Source organism: Chiloscyllium punctatum, chromosome 36 (genome assembly GCF_047496795.1).
Source record: "Chiloscyllium punctatum isolate Juve2018m chromosome 36, sChiPun1.3, whole genome shotgun sequence".
Lineage (NCBI taxonomy): Eukaryota > Metazoa > Chordata > Chondrichthyes > Orectolobiformes > Hemiscylliidae > Chiloscyllium > Chiloscyllium punctatum.
In genome coordinates, this window is record NC_092774.1 from 57,164,422 (window position 1) to 57,186,646 (window position 22,225).

The window sequence follows — 22,225 nt, forward strand, 5'->3', positions numbered from 1 at the left end:
TAGCAGAGGATGGTTTCGATCCATCGACCTCTGGGTTATGGGCCCAGCACGCTCCCGCTGCGCCACTCTGCTCCCGTTTGGGGGCGTGACAGGTAGCATCATTCTCGCGCAGACAGAAGCCGTTCAGCCCATCAACCCACGGCGATTCTCTGTCACGTGCCTCTCTCTGAAGTTATTCACAATCGGTGATCTGTCCTAATCGTGGGGGAATGTGTCTGAGTCTGATATGCCGACCGTCTTATCACTCACGTCCGAACCGGCTTGGTGAATTACTGCAGGGAATGGACCAAAACGTAAGGCATGGGTTTCAACTTTATCAGCTCACTGACATCTCAGAAAAGTGGTTTTACGATTCAATTCAGAGGAACTCGACGGAGAGCAGGAGAAGACCACTCAGACGTCCAGAAGCGAGTCACTTCACTTGCGTGAATTTGGCGAGTGTATCAGTATGATACATGTCACTCAGACACTCGTAGTTTTGGGGAGCAGATGCAAAGGCAAGATATCGAATAGGGCCTCACTACAAAGGAAAGCTACTCAAGGAGAGATTGAGCCATAGCAACAGAGGATGGCATCGATCTAGGGGCCTCTGGGTTGTGGGGGCCACACGCTTGCATTGCGCCACTCTGCGTTTGGTGTGCCCAGTGTTTTCCTCAGAACCCTTCAGCTTTTCGACAGGCGTCTGGCATGCACGTTCCAGACTCATACCAACGATCTCCACGGCTGTTATGTAATATACTGCTGTGCAGAGATGTGGAGGCTGTGTTGATATGAACATTCTGTTGGTCGAACAAGACCACCGAATTCAATTGTATGTCCATTGAATCTGCCCCTTTGTCACAGTCAGACAGGGATTTACTGACCCTAACCACTCCCTGTACGAAAACGTTCTTCCGAATGTCACTTTTACTTCTTTTCCTCGTGACTTTAAAACGCTGCCGAATCGTTCCTGATCCTTTCAGACGTGGGAACAATTTCACGACATTATTTCCAATCTCTAGACCCCTCATGACTTGGACAACTTGCCACGCCGGATTTCAAACTTCTGTTCTCCGAGGAGATCTGTCCCAATTTTCCAAACTACCTTCATTGCTGACCTTCCTCAAACACGGGACCACTCACGTCAACCTGTTCAACGTTATCTCCAATCATTTCACTTCCCCGCTTCCTGTCCCATTCGTATTCCAGGGAGCCCAGCCTCGTTTAACGAAGGTGCTTTTTGAGAAGTTTAATCGGGCATTTTTGCACAAGTCAAGTTAAGAAAGCCGGGATCTCTCGCAAGACTGCGCGGTAGAAGACCCAATGCAAGAATCATACCCCTAGACCAACGAGCCACAGGCCGCTGCCTCCAGCACCTCCGGAACCAGCTGAGGCTTGCTCGGTGTGAAATACATTCGCCATTGTTCTCAGAATTGCAAGCAGCAAAAGAGTTTCCAGAACAGTGCTTCTCATTCTGTCTCCCTGCTCATTTTGTTCATTTTCAAATGAACAAAACCAGCAGGTCTAGTCCATATGTGGAGAGAAAGGAGAGATAATGTTTTGAGCCCAACGATCCGTCTTCGGAACTGATGGGATGTGTGGGCGGGTAAAGACCGTGGAAGAAGGTGGACAGGTTCTAAAATGATTGAACTCGGTGTTGGGTCCTGAAGGCAGCACGGTCTCTCCGGAGAAAATGAGGTTTCGCTCTTCCAGGTTGCGCTGTGCCTTGTCGGAGCACTGCAGCAGATCAGGGACTGAAATGGTGTCATGGGCACACAGTGGGAGGTTGAAGTGACAGGAAACTGGAAGCTGACGGTTTATGGGAGAAAGGACACAGAACGGGGGATATGCTACAAAAGTGTATAGAAAAGCCAAGACCAGATCCTGAACTACAACACCAAAACACAGACAAGAGAAGCTGCAGAAGGACGCTGTTCAAAAGGGCGACAACACACTGCAGCACTGCCGACCTGTGAAGGGAAGAAGAACACGTCTACAGAGGCTTCACCAAGAACGGATATCACCGCAAGTTCATCCACAATTGCCAAGCAGACAAACAACGGGACGAGGATCTGCCACGACCCAACACACTCACCACTTTACCTTATATAATAAACCTCAGAACTAATAGCCAGACATCTCCGACCACTCGGATTCATGACAGCCCATAAACTGACATCCACGCTCAAACAACAACTCACCAGAACAAAAGACCCAACCACATCATGTGGACAACAAATACAGTTTACAAGATTCCATGGAAAGGCTGCACGAAAACTATACAGTACAGGACAAACAGGCAGACAACTAGCAATCCGTAACCATAAACACCATCTACCCATTAAACACTGTCTCTGGTACCCACACAAACACAGATGACAAGGACGATAAAATCGACGAGGACAGCACAACGGTCATAGCACAACTGAACAGAGGACAGCCAGAGAAATCAACAAACACGGCACTCACCCACGGACTCCACCAGTAAACACATTGACATATGCCAATCACTGCAAAGAACAACCAGAACCGTCAAACAAAAGCAGCAGAAACAGAACCAAATAAATTCCAGAAGACACAGTACAGCAGCGCTTCACAGGTGGCTCCAACGCACTGAAGATATCACCTCTACAGAGGATGCAACGCCTGCAAATCAACTTCCCAGCTCGGCGAGCTACGACAATCGGCAGCCGAGCTACAAAGCTTTCCGCAAATCTTGAACGGAAGTGTAATTCCTGTCGAAATTTGAGAGCATCCTGTTTATGTCACTCAGTTCCTGCAAACAGAAACTTTATTGTGGTTCTGTTCGCCGAACTGGGAACTTGTGTTGCAGACGTTTCGTCCCCTGTCTAGGTGACATCCTCAGTGCTTGGGAGCCTCCTGTGAAGCGCTTCTGTGATGTTTCCTCCGGCATTTATAGTGATTTGTATCTGCCGCTTCCGGTTGTCAGTTCCAGCTGTCTGCTGCAGTGGCCGGTATATTGGGTTCAGGTCGATGTGTTTGTTGATTTAATCTGTGGATGAATGCCATGCCTCTCGGCATTCCCTGGCTGTTCTCTGTTTGGCTTTTCCTATAATAGTAGTGTTGTCCCAGTCGAACAATGTTGCTTGTCATCTGTGTGTGTGGCTACTAAGGATAGCTGGTCGTGTCGTTTCGTGACGAGTTGTTCTTCATGGATACGGATCGTTAGCTGTCTTCCTGTTTGTCCTATGTGGTGTTTTGTGCAGTCCTTGCATGAGAATTTGTACACGACGTTGGTTTTGCTCATGTTTGGTTTGCTGACCTTCTATTTTTTTGGATTCAGTACCACGTGACCCATGCCGAATACATATTCATGTTCCTGGGGCCAGTATCATTATTGCGTCACAATAGCTGCAGGCCATCGCTGGGCATGTCCTATGACGTCGTGTTGCGGCTGGAATTTCTGGTGACAGTTTTTTAAAGAGGGTCAGGCAGCTCCTGTATCGGGGCTTCCCTTCCTTCCACTTAAGTTCAAGGCCGATCAAACCGAAATTCCACAGGTATGTCTGGAAGCACTTTTTCCCGATGTTGGCTAATGATTTCTGCAGACATTTGGTAAAGTTTGAACACGGTGAGAGCCATCGGCTTCCAAACCACGTTCCCGAATTACTCGACCAATACTTAAAGCAGTGATAGTGCTATAAAAGCACCGCATGATTACGGCCGAGAAAGACTGTATTTCGCTCAGTCAGTTCGTGTTTCTAAAGCGAGACAAAAGTGACAATGCAAGTGAAACGAACGAAATTGCAGACAGGCTGCCATACCACTCTGTTTGTATCCCCACACAGGGGTGGTTTCTGTGACATGGGCGTGTCTGCAGTGTCTGTGGTCAGACCGTTTACAATGAATGTTCCAGCCTTTATTTTGTTAAAGTCACACTGATAAGGGACAATTGCTATTTCAGTAATTGTAGTCTGAAGCTGGAATTCGCTAACACTCGGGTTTAGTAATCTTACTGATATTTTACATCTCAGACTCTTTGGTGCATTTAGTCAGCAAGTCCGGCTGTTCACCAAAATAGTTGTAAGTCGAAATGGAGCAAAATTGTAGAATTAGGGCCAGACTTTTCAGGGTACATGTTCAGAAGCACTTCTACACATTGGGTTTGTCAGATGTTTGGAAATATCGTACATAAATGGCAGTGGGTACAGGATAATTTGTCAGCTTTAAATCCGAAACAGATTTTTTTTTGTTCAGGAAAGGTATAAAGGGACATGGGCCAAAGACAGATAAATGGAGTTAGGCCTCTGATCAGCCATGATTTCTTTGAACGTTGGAACACACTTGAGGGGCTAAATGGCCTACTCATATTCCTATGTTCCTATAATCTTAACCGTTTCCTTGTTGCACATTTGCGGCCTGTTATCGGGGGCACAATCTGCAAGAAAATATTCTCCAATTATTTGTTCTTGAAATATCGAATACAGACACACCCAGGCATCTTATACCAATATTCGGACAAACACAGTCACAGAACAGTTAACTGATCGAATTCCTGCACTTGAATCTTTAGAAACGTAATGTTCTTGGCTTCCCGATAATGATTCGCTTTCCTCAGTCCCAGATGGAACGACACAAGAAAAAATAGAAAAGCAGCAATGTTCTGGTCCTATAATCTACAATCTTCTGCTGCCAGTGAAAAACAACAACGCAACTTAAGTCGGGGTCGACTGCAACCCGGGCCTAATCTCCCAATGAACCGAGCACAGGCTCAGCAAAACTGAGGGAGATTATGTCCTGATCACGAAACCTGCGAGCAGCGTTGGCAAAGGCCCAAGCGAGTCACCCATAAAAGTCAGTCATCTACTTTCTAAACGTGCTCAACTGCTTAGTTCCTTTATTTTATTGACCTTTGCAAATCTGAAAGTGAGAATTGGGGATATGTGGTAGCGAATGGCTGTTTGTGTGTCAGATTTGCCTGTCAGTTTTGTTGATATTGAAGCGAATTTGCTTTCAAAAAAAGGCAAAAAAAAGACAAACAACTTTACATTCAAGAAGAGAAACTGAAGAAACTGGATGATAGCGTTGAGAAAGAAGCAAAAAGGAAGTGGAATCTTAATGATTTTCCTGAGTTTTGAGCAGAAAGCATTGGAGCTGTGGACTTCTGCTGATCAATGTATTTGTTTTCATAAAGTTTAAAAAGTTATTTCGCCTTGATAAAAGAACTGGTCACACCCTGACTAGATGTTCGAATACCTCAGGAGTAGAACAAAAGATTTTTATTCTGAGGTCGTGAGTTTGACACTCATATTGTACAATGTTCCCGTGAAACTTTGCTTTTTGTGCGGAACATTCGCTCTTTCTTCAACTGGCAATCTAATCATATTCAAACTGAGTTTTACTCCCGTTCGTTTTCTCCCTGTCCCTGTTGCTCGGTTTTGAGGGAAAGCTGAGAGTGAACGGGAGACAAGTTTGTAATTGTGGCTTAATGGTGGCACTTGAAAATTGACAGATTCTACTCATGCATCGAGGCCAATAAACGGCTCAATCACAGAATTGGAACGGTCAAGTGCTATGGGAATTAATACCAGTCCATATTAAAGAACACTGAAATGAGTAAAATGTGATTCATTTCGAGGAAAGAAATTAGGAAACTTCGTCACCCAGATTATCTCAGAGCAATCGTTGGCTATGGTATATTTTATGTTACTTTCAAAGCTCATGCATCCACTGCATTGTGACCTGATCTGGTACTCAGGCTTTAATAAGTGATTTTGATGCATTTTGTTACAGAGTTGCGACATAGGCTGGGGAGCAATTCCGGTACATAGAGATGAGGAAGTTCGAATCAATTAAACAAGAGGGCGATGCTATAACGAGGACTGTTACCAAATACATTTACCAATCTACGTTCATCCTATCGATTGTATTCGCATCATCAACACTTCTCATCAAATAACTCGAGAGACTTTAATCACAATTTTCTGTGAACAGTTCTACATGAGCTTTGCTGAATGAACCCCAAATTTCTTGAAGTGGCTCCTTATTTTCGGTCCTGATTATTAATCTCTCTCCGCATGGGAATAGATCCTTCCCACCCGCTCTATCTCTCATCAATGTGTGTAGTTCAATTCGATCTCCCATCAGCCTCCTCTGTCCTGATCAAATCCAGGGAACAGGGTTGGGGCTGTGGCGCGAACAGAGACAAGCTCAGTACTCACATTTCCTGTTAGAACAATTCCATGAGATATTTTAGACCACAACTTTGGGCGTGTAGTTGTGGCCGAACACTTAAGGTGTTGGCGTAGAGATCCTTTGGGGCTCCCCCGCCCAGGGTGGTAACCTGCTGGCTATGCTTTCTTCGCTGGCGATTTTAAATGACTTCCTGTTGGTTGCATTATCGCTCAAACTTCACAAAACCCGTCTCAATAAAGTCCCGTTTTCTCATGTCTGGGAATTGATTGCCATGCAGGAAACTCGGGTTCTGAACAAACAACGTACCAGACTCACGACGTCAGCTCTGTTTATCTTTCCACAGATGCAGCTCGACCTGTTGGCTTTCTGCAGTATTCTCTGTGTTTATTAGGCACAAGTGCTGCTTTTCATTCAAGAACTTCAATCCCTGTCCTCTGGTAACTGACTCTGGTCAGTGGCAATTGGTTCTTCTGATCATTAATCTGACCATTCCCACCGCTTCTTCTCCCATCATGACCAACAGCCCCAGGAAATCTCCAGTTATCCTTCTTTGCTCCAAAGCGAACATTCTCAACCTTGGCAATGTCTCCCCAAAATGGAAATTCCTCATCCCTGGACATGAGGCAAGGCGTACAATTGGGAAGAAATTTTGGCAAAATATTGTCAGTTAGGCAATGGAAAAATGTTCAAATGTTCATGAAGCAAAACAGAAATCCCAGTCTCCAGCTTTGTGAACCTTTAGAAACACTTTGGGAAGCGGATTTAGAGGAGAATGGAAGATGACCTGTCCGATTGAGCAGAGACAGTCCAGACACCGTCCCCTTGTTGAAGAGGCCGGGAGGTTGACTCTGATGTTCTCGGCACATGAACTGATCTGAGACATTGAAAGAATTGTCGTTCCTGCACATCAGGAATTCAAACCCCTTCTCCCCTCCGAGCCAATGAGAGAACTCGGGAACAGGCAAAACGCTGAAAGGCTGGAAGGGCGACGGCCCCGGAGTAAGAAAGCTAGTTCCTCGTGACATGGATGTGTCTGCAGACTGTCCCCGGTATCTCCACAAGAGATCTCCCAGGCTTGATTGTGGAAAAGTAAAACTGATAGACGACAATTGTAATTCTAGGCGGGGGGGCTGAATTATAAAATCACTACGCGATGGCGCAGCATCCGCCGGCGCCTGTCTCTGTGGCGCAATTGGTCAGCGCGTTAGGCTGTTAACCGAAAGGTTGGTGGTTCGAGCCCACCCAGGGACGGTGTGTTCCCTGCTCTCCTTTGGCATCGAAGCTGTGCGCTTTTAATGGGGTCAGGAAAATGTTCCCCAAACGGAAATCTTCTCCACAAAGGGGTTTCTGAATTGAATTAATGTCTAACGTAAGGGACTGCGTGTGCTGAGAAGACGAGACCAAAAGAGAAACTCGGCAGCTTTGACAATACCTGTAGGAGAAAACAGAATTCTGGAATCTTGCCTCTGATTCTCTTTCCACAGATGTTGCCTGACCTGCTGAGTTCCTCATGCCATTTCTAACTGAAAGTTCATTTCATCTTTTGGGGTGAAACACCTAAATATCTGCAAAACCATGTGAAGATATTTAACCCTTTCGAATCACTGTGAAGTGATTGGATTCAAACAAACTCTGCGATGATTGACTCTTTCTCAGCTCCACAGGCAGACAGACCTGGGAAGTCAAGCTGTCAGTGTGGTTCTGTATTCGTGGGCCGAGTGGTTAATGCGATGGACTTGAAATCCATTGCGGTTTCCCCACGCAGGTGTGAACCCTTCCGAGTACAAAATGAGAAATGTCGTCGAAAAGAAAGGGAGCTTGCTCCCCGGCTTCTTCTTTAAGATTCAAATCAGTGGAGGGGGAGGAATATTTCACTCAAATTGGGACTGGTGGGAATCTGCAACCCACTGCCTGTTCGGGTGGAACAAGCAGTTTACCGCAGAGCTTCTTTTGAGGCTCTGAGCAAAGTGTTTGGAAATGAGACTAGAAGAGTGAGGGGCTTGAAATCGTGATCGAAATGAAGCAGGCACCTGAGGACAAGGGTGTTTCCTTTGCCAGTGAAAGATACTGCTTCACCAAGTTGGGCCTGTGGAAGGGAATCAGTGACGGTGATTATCTTTGGTTGTTCACCTTGTGAATGAACCCATTGCTGCGCATGTCCGTGTTAACGTCAGAACTCTGCAGCATGGTGGTGTGAGCAACGCACAGGACCGGGGCGCAATGGATGATGCATCTGACTCCACCTACCTGTTTGAAATGCAGCTCACAGCTTCTTCACACACCCCAATTAATCTTTCTCATTGTCCTGAAGCCGGCATACGGTTTGAGTTCCCGATCTGCGGGAATGAGAATCCTTTCACTGTCTCGCGTCAGTAAATGTCCCTGAGAACATCTGAGTCAACTCACAGCGCAGTCAGATGAGGGGAAGCTGAAATAGCCCCACATGCTGCTCACGGGCACATTTTATTCTCCCCAACTCAACGCCTCAACCACTGTGGCTACTGGGAGTGGAAAAGAAACAATCACCAAAACCCAGTCTAAGCTCTGTGAGTCTTCAGAAAATCAGCAAACGTTCATCCCTTCGGATTTTCTATCCTGGGCTGACAGGGATGGGTTTTGTCACTCTTTTGTAGGACATTGCAAGTGGATGTTTTGCAGAAAAGCACCGCAATGCAATCTGATTAATCAGGACCTGGATGTTTTCGGTCTTTGAATGTAAGTGTTGTGCTCCAGAACTTTGTTGTTCCCAGTTTATAATACTTATCTTCCCAGTCCCCTGTATCACTTGTCGAAAATGTTTAATTTGTGTCTTGTAATCCTTTCACTGTCTGCTAATGAGGATAGCGTTTCCGTGTTTTACCTCAATTATCTTGACCTTGCATACCTCAAGCCTCAAGCTAATTTCACGAGAAACCTTCTCCAGTTCAAAAGCCAACTGTTAATGATGGCTCTGTTCCTTGTCACGTGTCCAATTTCAGATCGATGTTGTTAATGTCCCTTATACTCCTTCAGATCCAGGTTTCGCTCACAGGGCTAGAACAGAACTGTCACCAAATACATTGACCAATCTACGTTCATCCTATCGATTGTATTAGCATCATCAACACTTCTCATCAAAATAACTCGAGAGACTTTCATCACAATTTTCTGTGAACAGTCATACATTAGCTTTGCTGAATGAACCGCAAATTTCTTGAAGTGGCTCCTTATTTTCGGCCCTGATTATTAATCTCTCTACGCATGGGAATGGATCCTTCCCAGCCGCTCTATCTCTCATCAATGTTTGCAGTTCAGTTCAATTTTCCACCAGCCTCCTCCGTTCTGATCAAATCCAGGAGAACAGGAAGCATTGGGGTTATGACGCGGCCATGACAAGCCCAATACTGACCTTTCCTGTTGAACCCATTCCACGAGAAATATGAGACCACAAGTTGGGGCCTCTAGTTGTGACCGAACATTTACGCTGCTGCCTTAGACATCCTTTGGTGTTCCCCCTCCCAGGGTGGGAACCTGCTGACTATGCTTTTTTAGCTGGAGATTGTAAATGACTTATTGTTGGTTGCATTATCGCTCAAACTTCACAAAACCAGTCGCAATAAAGCCATGTTTTCTCACGTCCGTGAATTTATTGCCCTGCAGGAAACTCGAGTTCTGAACAAAAACCGGAGCACACTCAAAACGTCGCCTCTGTTTACCTTTCCACAGATGCTGCTCGACCCGTTGGCTTTCTGCAGTATTCGCTGTGTTTGTTCGACACAAATGCTGCTTTCCATTAAAGAACTTCAATCCCTGTCCTCTGGTAACTGACCCTAGTCAGTGGCAATAGGTTCTTCTGATCATTAACCTGCCCATTCCCATCACTTCTTCTCCCATCATTGCCAACAGCCCCTGGAAATCTCCAGTTAATCTTCTTTGCTCCAAAGAGAACATTCCCAACCTTGGGAATGTCTCCACAAAATGGAAATTCCTCATCCCTGGACATGATGCATGTGTTACAATGGGGAAGAGGTTTTGGCAAAATATTGTCAGTTAGAAGGTGGAAAAATGTTCCGGAAGTAAAACATAAATCCCAGTCTCCAGCTTTGTGAATCTTTAGAAACTCTTTGGGAAGTGGAATTAGAGGAGAATGAAGGATGAACTGTTCGACTGAGCAGAGACAGTCCAGACACCGTCCCTTTGTTTAAGAGGCTGATTGACTCTGATATTCTCGGGACATGAACTGACCCGAGACATTGAAAGAATTCTCTGTACATCAGGAATTCAAACCCATTCTCGGCTCGGGGCCATTGAGAAAATTCGGGAAGAGGCAAAACACTGAAAGGCTCGGAGGGCGATGGCCCCGGTGTCGGAGAGCTCGTTCCTCGTGACATGGATGTGCCTGCAGATGGTGGGATCAGGCTGTCCCCATGTCTCCATAATGAATGTCCAAGGCTTTATTATGGAAAAATAAAACTGACAGAAGACAATGGTAATTTTGGGCGGGGCGGGTTGAATTATGAATTGATTAGTAGGTTCCTCAAAGACACTGTGGAAGCGGTGCTGGGGCCAGTCTCTGTGGCGCAATTGGTCAGCGTGTTCGGCTGATAATTGAAAGCTTGGTGGTTCGAGACCACGCAGGGGCGGGCTGTTTCTTGTTCTCGCTCCTTCCGCTTTCTTGGCTGCGAAAGTGCACGTTTTTAATGGTTTCAAGAAAATGTTTCCCAAACGGAAATCTTTTCCACTGAGGCAGTACAAAGGGGTTTCTGAATTGATTGAATTTCTAACGTATAGGACTGCGGATGCTGAGAATCCGAGACAGAAAGCGAAACTGCTGGAGAAACTCAGCAGGTTTGGCGGTACCTGGATGAGGAAAAAAACGAGTTCTGAAATGTTGTCTCTGATTCTCTTTCCACAGATGCTGCCTGACCTGCTGAGTTGCTCCTGCAATTTCTGTTTTTGACTGAACGTCCATTTCATCTTTCGGGATGAAACACCCAGACTCGCCATTTGCAGATATTTAACCCTTTCGAAACCTGTGAAGTGATTGGATTCAAACAAACTCTGCAATGGTTTACTCTTTCTCAGCTCCACAGGCAGAGAGACCTGGGAAATGAAGCTGTCAGTGTGATTCTGTTTTGGTGGGCCGAAGTGGTGAATGCGATGGACATGAAATCCATTGCGGTTTCCCCACGCAGGTGTGAACCCTGCCGACTACAGTTGAGAACTGTCGTCAGAAAGAAAGGGAGATTGCTCCACGGTTTTTTTTAAAATGCAACTCAGTGGAGGGGTTGAAGTATTTCAATCACATTGGGACTCGTCGGGAATCTGTAGCCCACTGCCTGTCAGGGTGGAAACAAGCAGATACCTACAGAGCTGCTTTTGAGGCTATGAGCCAAGAGTTTGGAAATGAGACTAGACCAGTGAGGGGCGTGAAGTCCTGATCGAAGTTAAGCAGGCACCTGAGGATTAATGTGTTTTATTTGCCAGTGAAAGATACTGCTTCACAAAGTTGGGACTATGGAAGGGAAGCAGTGACGGTGATTATCTTTGGCTGTTCCTCTTGTGAATGTTCCCATTGCTGCGCATGTCCGTGTTAATGTCAGAACTCTGACCCATGGCGGCGTCAGGTTCGCACATTGCCAGGGGCGCAATGGATGACGCATCTGACTCCACCTACCTGTTTGAAATGCAGCTCACAGCTTCTTCACACACCCCAATTCATCTTTCTCATTGTCCTGAAGCCGACATATTGTTTGAATTCCTGATCTGCAGGAACGAGACTCTTTTCATTGTCTCGCGTCAGTAAATGTCCCTGAGAACATCAGAGTCAAGTCACAGCGCTGTCAGAGGAGAGGAAGCTGAAATAGGCCCACACGCTGCTCACGGGCACATTTCACTTTCCCCAACTCACCGCCCCAACCACTGCGGCTCTTGGGAGTGGAAAGGAAACAAACACCAAAACCCAGTCTCAGCTTTGTAAGTCTTCAGGAAATAAGAAAACTGTCCATCCCTTCGGATCTTACATCCTGGGCTGACAGCCTTGATTTTAAATGGCTGTCCAGTCAGTGCCGATTCGTTTAGGCTGAAAAAAATCTTCCTTATCTCATCCCAGCATTTCTTGCCACAGAGACCTGTGTGGCAGAGTTCATGCATATATTTCCTTGTATGGTATTTTGTTAAAAACATTCGTTTGCGGGTTGTTTGTATCGGGTATTTCAGGTTCATTAGCCGCTGTTTAAGTGTGTTGGTAGGTTTGTGGGCTACCATGATGCTGAGAGGGTTGAGTTGTCTGGACATCATTTCCCAGATGTCTTTAATGTAAAGTAATGTGGCTAGGGTTTCTGCAGACGTTGTGTCTACTTGTGTCAGTTTGTTGATGTGAAATCGGCACACTGGGTTTATTGGGTATGCAAAAGTGAGGACTGTAGATGCTGGAAACCAGAGTTTAGATCAGAGTGATGCTCGAAAAGCACAGCAGGTCAGACAGCTTCCGAGGACCAGGAAAATCGACGTTTCGGGCAAAAGCCCTTCATCAGGAATAGAGGCAGGACGCTTCCAGGGGTGGCGAGATAAATTGGGGGATGCTGGGCCAAAGGTAGCAAAGAGTACAATAGGTGAATGGTGTTGGGGACGTAGGTGACAGGTCAGAGAGGAGGGTGGAGCGGATAGGTGGGAAGGGAGATTGACAGGTCCTGAGGACAGCGCTGAGCTGGAAGGTTGGAACTCAGGGAAGGTGGGGGGAGGGGAAATGAGGAAACTGGTGCAGTCCACATTGATGTCCTGAGGTTGAATGTATCCGAGGCAGAAGTTGGGGCGTTCTTCCCCCAGACATCGGGTGGGAGGGAGGGACGATGGAGGAGGCCCAGGTCCTGCAAGTCCCTGGCAGAGTGGGAGGGGAGGTTGAAATGTTGGGCCACAGGGCGATGGGGTTGATTGTTGCGGGTGTCCTGGAAATGCTCCCTCAAACGCTGTGACTTGACTCTGCGACGGGGCTCCAGTCTCCCCAATGTAGAGGAGACCGCATCGGGAGCAATGGATACAAGAAACAACTTTTGTGGAAGCCTTCTAACTACCGTGACCCGTGTTCGATTTCCGGGCAGGGAAGCAATTTTCAGTAGAGCTGTCAAACTTCGCTACCGTTACCCTGGTGGTCTAGTGGTTAGGATTCGGCGCTTTCACAGCTGCGGCCTGGGTTTGATTCCCGGTCAGGGAAGCAATTTGCAGTGTGTTTTTTTGGCTGCCCATTCTCCTTAAATGCGCTGTCGAGTTAATGTTTGGTCTTCGGAGTCACTGGGTGGCTGCACTGCGTTGTGGTTCGTTGAAATAGTGCCCTCGTTCAGATTTGTTTGTATGTGTAGGGATGATTACTTCTGTAGCCAAGTACTTGGTTCACGTGTGTTGCTTTCCTGCAGAGGCTGTTTTGAATTTACCATTGACTGTTCGGTCTACTGTGACATCTCGAAATGGCACTTTGTTGTTGTTCTCCTCTTTTGTGAATTTTATGCCAGGAAGGAGATTGTTGATGGTGTTGTAGGTTTCCTCTAATTTGTTTCATTTTTTGATGACAGAAGTGTTTCATGGGTATTTCGTTGATTTGTTTGTAGGGCTTGTTATTGAATATGAAGTGGGTGGTAAGGCACAGTTCCACGAGGTTGACAGTGTTATCTTTGCTGCTGAAGTTGGTTCTGTGTTTTTGTCTTTAGTTCTTCGAGTAGTGTCTTCAGTTTTCTTTGGCCACGTTGATTTTAATGGATGTGAACAGGGCTGTTATGTCAAAGGACAACATTATTCCATCCTCTTCTATCTTCGTGTCTTTGATGTTCAGGAATTCTTGGATGGAGTAAATGGAGTAGCATAAATCTTCGACTTGGTGTTTTAGTCCTCAGTGGAGGCCTTTGACTAGTCTGTATATTGGTGCTCCAAGTAGTGAGACTATGGCCTGAGGGGGGCTCCTAGTTTGAAAAAGAGGAGAACAACAACAAACTGAATTCTTCGATGTCACAGTAGAGCGAACAGTCAATGGGAAACTTCAAACTAGCATCTACAGAAAAACAACACACACAAACCAAATACTTAACCACAGAAGCAATCATCCCAACACCCACAAACGAAGCTGCATCAGGACATTATTTCAACGAGCCACTACACACTGCAGCACAGAAAAACGACGAAGACCACAAGAGAAATACGTATATAGTGTATTTAAGGAGAACGCGTCCCCAATAAACCCATTCTGCCGATTTCCCAGTGATGCTTCCAAGCTCACTCTCAAAAATTCGGTTTGTCCCTCCATTCTTTCCTGTTTGTTTTTTGTGGGTTTTGAAAGCGTTCCCAATCCTCTGACTGAGTATTAGAGTTGGGAAGGTAAAAACAATGACTGCAGATGCTGGAAACCAGATTCTGGATTAGTGGTGCTGGAAGAGCACAGCAGTTCAGGCAGCATCCAAGTAGCTTCGAAATCGACGTTTCGGGCAAAAGCCCTTCGTCAGGAATAAAGGCAGTGAGCCTGAAGCATGGAGAGATAAGCTTATCTCTCCATGCTTCAGGCTCACTGCATTTATTCCTGACGAAGGACTTTTGCCCGAAACGTCGATTTCGAAGCTGCTTGGATGCTGCCTGAAGTGGAGTTGCGAAGTTATGTTGTGGCTGTACAGGACATTGTTGAGACCACTTTTAGAATATTGTGTGCAATTCTGGTGTCCCTCCAAGCAGAAGGATATTGTGAAATTTGAAAGGGTTCTGAAGCACCAATGGGTCCACAGAGGGGAAGAGGCCCTTCTGCTGCCCTGAGTGTGGGAAGGCCTTCAGTGATCCCTCTGCCCTGCTGACGGACCAGTTGGTCCACACCGGGGAAGGCTGTTCTCCGGCCCCAAGTGCGAGATGGCCTTCAGCAGTTCTTCCCACCTGTTGAGACACCAGTGGGTCCACACTGAGAGGCCGTTCTTCTGCCCCAACTGCAGGAGGGGCATTGCTCTTTCCTCCGACGTACTGGCCCATTGGTGTGTCCAAATGGTAGAGAGGTCGTTCAGTTGCCCTATGTGCAGGAAGGCCTTCAGCAATTCCTCGGCCCTGCTGAGGCACCAGTCTATCCACACCGGGGAGAAGCCGTTCTCCTGCCCCGAATGTGGGAAGGTCTTTACCCACTCCTCCACACTGCTGAATCACCAGCTGGACCACACGGGGGTTTGGGGGGCGGGGGGGGACAGTGGCGGAGGAGGGGAGGCCATTCTGCTGCCCTAAGTGTGGGAAGGCCTTCAGCATTTCCTCCGCCCTGCTGAAGCACCAGTGTGTCCACCCTGGGGAGAGACCCTTCAGCTGGTCCGAATGTGGGAAGAGGTTCATGTTTTCCTGCAACTTGCGGAAGTACTAGCGGGGGCACCAGCGCTCCCAGCAATCAGATCCCACCAGTGACGCTGCCTTCGGTCACCCCCCAGGACTGAATCTGCTGCCAGTTCTGACAGTGGGTGCAGTGGCAGAGTAGGTGGGCTGTTATTGTTTTCTGCTGGAATGCAATTGCCTCCCCTACACCCCACAAACCCAACCCCAAGGTAGCTCAGGGTTAGCACTGCTGCCTCATGGCACCAGGTACTCAAGAATAATTCCACCCTTGGGGTTCTGTGTGCAATTTATGGAGGGTCGGAAAATGGATCTGAGTGGGTTAGTCTTCGGAAGATCAGTGCAGATGTGTTCGGCTGAAGGTCCTGTTTTTCCACAGTGTGGGTGTGCTATGATTCTATGAGCTTTGCCTTCAGTGGACACTGTTGCTCATTGAGCCCGGGACTGCACATTGCCAATGAAATAATCCAGAGAAACCTAAGACCGCAAGACCATCGGAGAAGAAGTTTGGCCTTCTCTGCCATTCGTTCGTAACAAAAGTATTGGATGAGATTAGCTACAGTGTAGAAACAGGCCATTTGTCCAAACAAATCCACACCGACCCTCCGAAGTGTAACCCATCCAGACCCATTTCCCTCTGACTAATGTACCTAACTCTATGGGCAATTAAGCATGGCCAATCCACAAGACCTGCACATCTTTGGTTTATGGAAGAAAACAGGACCACCCAGAGAAAACCCACGCAGACATTGGGAGAATGTGCACACTCCTCACTGACTGCCACCCAAGGCTGGAATAAAACCTGGGTCTCTGGCACTCTGAGGCTGCAGGTGTAACCACTGAGCCACTACATATTGCAACCCGAGGTTGGCAAGCCGGGGGTTGGGAGAATACAGCAAGCCAGGCAGCACCAGGATGTGGAGTAGTCAGCGTTTTGGGTATTAACCCTTCTTCATTACTGAAAGAGTGACTTATCTATGAGAAAAGATTTACATGAATGTTGCTGGGGGTTGGAGGGTTTGATTTGCAGGGAGCGGCTGAATAACGTGGGGTTGTTTTCACTGGATCATCGGAGGCAGAGAAGTGACCAAACAGCGGTTACAAAATCATGAGGGGCATGGACAGGGTAATAGACAAGGTCTTTTCCCTGGGCTGGGGGAGTCCAGAACTAGAGGGCATAGGTTTAGGGTGAGAGGCGAAATATATAAAAAGGGACGACATCTTCATGCAGAGGGTGGTACTTATATGAAATGAGCTGCCAGAGTATGTGGGTCAGGTGTTGTCAAATGGGACTAGATTAATATAGGATATCAGGTCAGCATGGACAAGTTGGACCGAAGTGTCTGTTTCCATGCTGTACGTGTCTCTGACTACTGGTCCTGATGTAAGTTTAAAATAGAGTCCAAGTAACTTTGAATAGTTCAATCTTGTTGAGCTCACCTCCTGAAAAGTTTCAGATGAATCCCTCTGAGAGATACTGTTTAAACATGCTGAGTTGGACAAAGTATCCCATCAAGTTCAACACAAACCCAGAGTTGAAGAAGTTCAGAAGTCAGAACACCAAGGGGACCAAAACTGATCACAATATTCCAGGTGCGGCCTCATCAACGTCCTGTATAACTACAACATAACTTGCCAACATCTGTACTCAATTCCCTAACTGATGAAGGCCAGTGTGCTGAAACCTTTCTTCACTACCTTGTGTACCGATGTTGTCAGAGATATAGGACCTACTTTAAACTGATGCAGAATCCAGCTGCTGAGAGCCCAGAAGCAGAGTTGTGCTGCGTGAGTGTGCTGGGCTTTAGATTTTGATACCACCTCCCCACACCTCTAGAGACCTCAGGTCTGTAGCTTGCCTTCTTATCTTTGAGGGTTTTCCACCTGTTTGAAACAGCCTGTCCTGCAATTAACCCCTTTATGCCAAGGCGTTCCTTCTACAGGCAGAATTAATTGTCCTTCTGTCACACAGTTATTAAACACCATTATCTCATCTGTCCAAAGGAACTGCTCATTGTTTTGCCTCCTCCTTCCCAGCGATAGTTAATGTATGTTATTTGTTAACTCCCTTGTAGCAGTTTCTCATTGGCCCTTTCGTTTCTTGGTCCAGAAAGAGTTATTGCTGACTCATGAAGTTTTCAAAATTCTGGAGTTTACAGGACCACACCACATTCCTCTCTGCCGCCCCCAGGAATAACGATTGCTCCTGAGGTACTCACAGTTCCTGACGTTCCTTGATATCCCCAAATACAATCCATATGTCAGAAAATCACTGGTGCTGCCCTGACATAGATAGTCAATGTTTGAACAGAAGATTATGGGGAGAAAATGCAGAAATCCGAAATGCAAAGAGACTTGGGAGTTCAAGTCCAGGATTTTCTCAAAGTAAACTTGCAGGTTGAGATGCACTTTCCCCTGCAAGTGCCGAATGTGTGACACCAGCCCATTTACCTATTCCCTCCTCGCTATCCAAGGAGCCAAACTTACATTCCAGGTGAAGTGGCCCTTTACCTGCACTTCCCACAACCCAGTCTACTGCATTTGCTGCTCACAATGTTGCCTCATCTACATTGGGGAAAACGAAGCCTTAACTGGGTGACTGCTGCACAGAACATCTACGTTCTGCCTGCAAAAAAGACCCTGAGCTTCCAGTTGCCTGCCAATTCCACACCCCACCCTGTTCCCTGGCCAACATCTCTGTCTCAGGTTTGCTGTTGTGTTCCAGCGAAGCTCAGCACCAGCAGAACGAAGAGCACCGAATATTGCACTTGAGGACCATACATCCCTCTGGTCCCAATATCCAATTCAATCATTCGAGGACCTGAACTCCATAGTATCCTCGTCCCTTCCACACACACCAAGCCTTGTTATCACATAGTCTGTCATTCCACACTACTTCGCCACGAACAGTCTCCATTAACAGTTATTCACCCTCCCACGCAGATCGTTATCAACTCCTTTTTCTGTCCAACAGTTCTTCCCTCGCTTTGGGCTCTGTCCTGATCTCCGCCTTCCTCCCACAATATCTCCTGCATATAAACCGACATTTTCCCAATCACCATCTGTTCTGTGGAAGGGTCAACGACAACTCCTGTTTTTTGTTCCTGATATACAGCATCCGCAGTTCTTTCAGGTTTTTATTGAGAGAGAGTTGGAAATTGTTTCGAGAGACAGAAGGAGAAGGGGGAGAAACAGAACAGACATGAACGTAAAATCATTGTAGTGCGATCACTTCCCTTAAGCATGAATAGAGCGCATGGGTCGTCTGTGAGCTTGTGGCGCAACGGTAGCGCGTCTGACTCCAGATCAGAAGGTTGCGTGTTCAAATCACGTCAGGCTCACTACAATCAACGTCTAACATTTCGAATGAAGAAAAGAGTACGTTGTATCGAAAGTTCTTTGCGGAATCTTTCGATCACACGTGAATCCTTGCTGTCAGTTTGATTTGTGAACACTGTGTCAGGGAGGTGGTGTGCCCATTGTTTGGGTAAATGCTCAGCTCCCCGCAATGTGAGAAATAAAACACAAACTGTTCATCACGGGATTAAAACACACAGCCGCTTCGTTCAGTTGGTGACAGCGCAGTGTGAATCACATTATACCGATATTTTTACAACTTAATCGAGACATTTCCATCCAGGTTTTAGTCACATCAAACTGCCACGTAATGCTGTCATGGCCTCAGTAAACTATAATAACGTGAAGATCGCTGGGATGATTTTCTACATCCGACTGCAATATAAACACAGATCATTGTTTCCAATTTTGGTGGAACAAAAGACATCATATTGGTGGATAATTACAGTTAGTGCAAACACAGCTAGCCATCGATAAATATTAATCCTGTTCCCTTCAATGGCCAAATTTCAATTCAGGAACCAAGTGCACTCGGCTGCTTGTAACATAGACAACATGACAAAATGGCTCATAGGAGGAGAAATGGGGCATTGAGAAGGAGTGAAATGTTTGCTTTTGGTCACCTCTACAATTGTTAGAAAAACAGGTTGAAAGGATTCTTAAAAGGTGTCTGAAGGAGTGGTGAGGGATAACACTTCAGACAGCACAAAGTGGAAGACCACTTTCTAGTGGAAGGAAAAGACATTCCTTATTTCTGAAAGAACTGGGAAACAGAAGAGGGGATGAAATCTGACTTGGGAGCTATTTCCTATTTGTTGAGGATGTCGCTTCATCACAGTCTTGGTTTCGAGCATAATCTCTTCATCAGGAATAAAGGGTGGCCCAAGGGGGCTGAGAGATAAATGGGAAGGAAGTGGGGCTGGAGTGAAGGTAGATGGGAGTGCAATAGATAGATGGAGGTCGGGATTGATGGTGATAGGTCAGAGATGAGGGTGAAGTAAATAGGTGAGAAGCAAGGTGGACAGGAATGACAGGTCAAGAGGTTGGTGTCGAATTGGAAGGTTGGATCTGGGACAAGGTGGGGGAGAGGAAATAAGGAAACTGATGAAATCTGCATTGATACCATGTGGTTGGAGGGCCCTAGAGCAGAAGTTGAGGTGTTTTTCCGACAAGTGTCGGGAAGCAAGAATTTGGCAGTGGAGGAGGCCCAGGACTTGCATGTCCTTGGTGGAATGGGAGGGGGAGTTAAAGTGTTCCGCCACAGGGCGGTGTGTCGGTTAGATTTAGAGTCCCAGAATTCTTCCCTGAAATGTTCCGCTAGTTGGCGTCAAGTTTCCCCAATGTGGACGAGACCATATCACGAGAAATGGGCATAATCTTATAAATAGATTGCATAAATCTTAGCCCGCCAGAGTTATTTTCTTTAATTAAATTAAAGAAAATTTTTATTCAGTTGGATGACTGCATGAAACGGTTTGTTGGTCAGATTTGAATCATCACACCCAAAAGAGACAATGCCATGAATATCAGTGAACTGCTCTTTTTGTTAAAAACCACAAGTTCTTGATTTATTTTCACAACTTACTGGTATTCACACCTGCACATTCAATGTCAAACTCTGACATCAGAAATTAAATTACAGCATTAATTTTGACTTACAATATTCGAGCAAACAAATTAATAGCACACAGTGAATCGCAAGTCTGATTAAAATGAAATTAAATCTGACCAAAAAAAATATAAATTCAAGATGGGAGATAAGAAATGGTGGAAGGGCAGAGGGCAAGAAATGCAGCATCATAGAATGTGCTCCTCCAGAGAGTGCATTTTACCAACTACCACTGCTAAATATAAACACTCTGATATGATCCTCCGGTTTTAATGTAAACCATAACCCCATACAGTAGGTACCATTTAAATGAGTTAAAAATACAAGCCTTGAGCAAATCCAGCTTCCAGCCTTATTCAGTCGCTCCCTGTAGCTGAAACCCTCCAACCCCCAGCAACATTCCCGTAAATCGTTTCTCACAGAGAAGTCAACGGTTCAGTCCTGAAGAAGGGTTAATACCCAAAACGCTGACTACTCCACATCCTGGTGCTGCCTGGCTTGCTGCATTCTCCCAACCTCCTGCTTGCCTACTTCGGGTTGCAACATGTAGTGGCTCAGTGTTTACCACTGCAGGCTCACCGTGCCAGGGACCCAGGTTAGATTCCAGCCTTGGGTGGCTGTCTGTGAGGAGTTTTCATATTCTCCCAGTGTCTGCGTGGGTTTTCTCTGGGTGGTCCTGTTTTCTTCCATAGTCCAAATATGTTTAGGTCATGTCGATTGGCCATGCTTAATTGCCCATAGAGTTAGGTAAATTAGTCAGACGGAAATGGGTCTGGATGGGTTACTCTTCGGAGGGTCGATGTGGACTTGTTGGGACAAATGGCCTGTTTCCACACTGTAGCTAATCTCATCTGCACTACATTTGTCATTAACGAATGGCTGAGTAGACTCGATGGGCCGAATGGCCTAACTTCTGCTCCAATGCTCTTGCTGTCTTAGGTTTCTCTGGATCATTTCATTTGGAAATGTGCAGTCCCTGGCTCAATGTGCAGCAGTTTCCAATGAAAACAAAGCTCATATGATGGTTGAACTCCTACAGTGTGGAGACATGTCCTTCAGCCCAACACATCTGCACAGATTCTTCGAAGAGTAACCCACTCCGATCCATTTTCCGACCCTCCATAAATTGCACACAGACCCCCAAGGATGGAAGTATTCCTGGGTTCCTGGTGCCATGAGGCAGCAGTGCCAACCGTGAGCCACCATGAGGTTGTGGTTGTGGGGGGTGGGGGAGGCAATTGCAGTCCAGAAGAAAACAAATACAGCCTACCTACTCCCCCACTGCACCCACTGTCAGAACTGGCAGGAGGTTCAGTCCTTGGGGGTGACTCAAGGCAGCGTCACCGGTGGGATCTGATTGCCGGGAGCGCTGGTAACCCCGCTGGTGCTTCCGCAAGTTGCAGGAAAACATGAACCTCTTCCCACACTCGGGCCAGCTGAAGGTCCTCTCCCCGGTGTGGACACACTGGTGCTTCAGCAGGGCGGAGGAATTGCTGAAGGACTTCCCGCATTCAGGGCAGCAGAAAGGCCTCCCCCCTCCGACCCCATCCACCCGTGTGGCCAGCTGGTGCTTCAGCAGTGTGGAGGAGCGGGTAAAGTCCTTCCCACATTCGGGCAGGAGAATGGCATCTCCCCGGTGTGGACGGACTGGTGCATCAGCAGGCCTGAGGAATTGACGAAGTACTTCCTGCACTTACGCAACTGAGCGACCTCTCCCCCATGTGGACCCACCAATGGGCCAGCAGGTCGGAAGAAAGAGCAAAGCCCTTCCTGCAATCGGGCAGAAGAACGACCTCTCCTCAATATGGA

General features: G+C 46.7%; 3 non-coding genes across 3 annotated transcripts; 2 read left to right on the top strand and 1 right to left on the bottom strand.

The window, feature by feature from the left end:
* trnam-cau (transfer RNA methionine (anticodon CAU)) lies at positions 1-72 on the bottom strand. The gene has a single exon. It is a non-coding gene; the product is annotated as a tRNA-Met (tRNA).
* Positions 73-7,312: 7,240 nt separating this feature from the next.
* trnan-guu (transfer RNA asparagine (anticodon GUU)) lies at positions 7,313-7,386 on the top strand. The gene has a single exon. It is a non-coding gene; the product is annotated as a tRNA-Asn (tRNA).
* An 11,333-nt stretch (positions 7,387-18,719) lies between these two features.
* Positions 18,720-18,791, top strand: trnaw-cca (transfer RNA tryptophan (anticodon CCA)). Its single transcript has one exon. It is a non-coding gene; the product is annotated as a tRNA-Trp (tRNA).
* The last annotated feature ends 3,434 nt before the right edge of the window (positions 18,792-22,225 follow it).